Raw genomic sequence first — 1,415 nt, forward strand, 5'->3', positions numbered from 1 at the left:
TTTGTTCGTGGATGATGCTCTTGATGTCATCCACAACCTGGTTTTTAGTCATTGGTGTTCAATGAATCAAATATATTCTTTAGATGGTCTCTAAATTCAGGAGGGATATATTCAAGATCATATTTTGGCTCTTGTGGACTTGTTTTAATTGTCTTTAACTTCAGCTTGAACTTGCATATAAGCAGTTGATGGTCTATTCCACAATCAGCTCCTGGTCTGGTTTTGGCTGAAGATGTAGAGCTTTTCCACTGCCTCTTGCCACAGATGTAGTCAATCTGCTTGCTGTGTACTCTTCTGGTGAAGTCCACGTGTATAGCTGCTGTTTGTGTATTGAAAAAAGGCATTTGCAATAAATAAGTTGTTGGTCTTGCAAAATTCTATCATGCGATCTCCAGCATTATTTCTGTCACAAAGGCCAAATTTTCCAACTAATGGTATTCTTTTTTGTTTCCAACTTTTGCATTCCAATCACCAGTGATAAGCAACACATCTTGATTGCATGTTTGGTCAGTTTCAGACTGCAGAAGTTGATTAAAATCTTCAATTTCCTCATCTTTTGCTTTGGTGGTTGGTGCATAAATTTGAATAACAATCGTATTAACTGGTCTTCCTTGTAGGTGTATGGATATTATCCTATTACTGACATCATTGTACTTCAGCACAGATCTTAAAATATCTTTGTGATGATGAATGTCATGCCATTCCTCTTCAATTTGTCATTCCCGGCATAGTAAATCATATGGTTATTTGATTCAAAATGGCCAAAACTGGTCCATTTCAGCTCACAAATGCCTAGGATATCAATCTTTATGCATTCCGTTTAATTTTTGACAACTTCCAATGTTCCTAGATTCATACTTCATGCATTCCATGTTCCAATTATTAATGGATGTTTGCAGCTGTTTCTCCTCAATTTGAATCATGCTACATCAGCACATGGAGGTCCTAAAACACTTACTTTATCCATATCGTTAAAGTTGGTTCTACTCTAATGAGGCAGCTCTTTCCCAGTCCTATTTTTAGTCCCTTCCAACCCAAGGGGCTAGTCTAGCTTCACTCTGTTGGACAATGTTTCCAAGCTATTCATGAAGTTGTCTAGTAATGTATCAAACAGTGTTCTTCTGCTATTCATAAGGGTTTCCCTGGCCAATTTTTGCGAAGTTGATGGCCTCCTCCTTCTTCCTTGTCTGTCTCAGTCTGCAAGCTGCACTGAAACCTGCGTACCTTGTGCAACTCTGCTGGCATCTGAAACACCAGTGGCACAGCCTCAAGTCTCACAGCAACATACTGGCCTCACAGGATGACAAAATGACAGACGAGTTTGTCTCCCTTTGCTGTTAGAAACCTTTGCACCTTCCTTTAATAATTTCATAATTATAAAAATTGCCTATGAAAATGGACGTTTACTTTCTAAG

The sequence above is a fragment of the Orycteropus afer genome, unplaced genomic scaffold (assembly GCF_000298275.1).
Source record: "Orycteropus afer afer isolate SDZICR_OR568_19922 unplaced genomic scaffold, OryAfe1.0 scaffold00008, whole genome shotgun sequence".
Classification (NCBI taxonomy): domain Eukaryota; kingdom Metazoa; phylum Chordata; class Mammalia; order Tubulidentata; family Orycteropodidae; genus Orycteropus; species Orycteropus afer.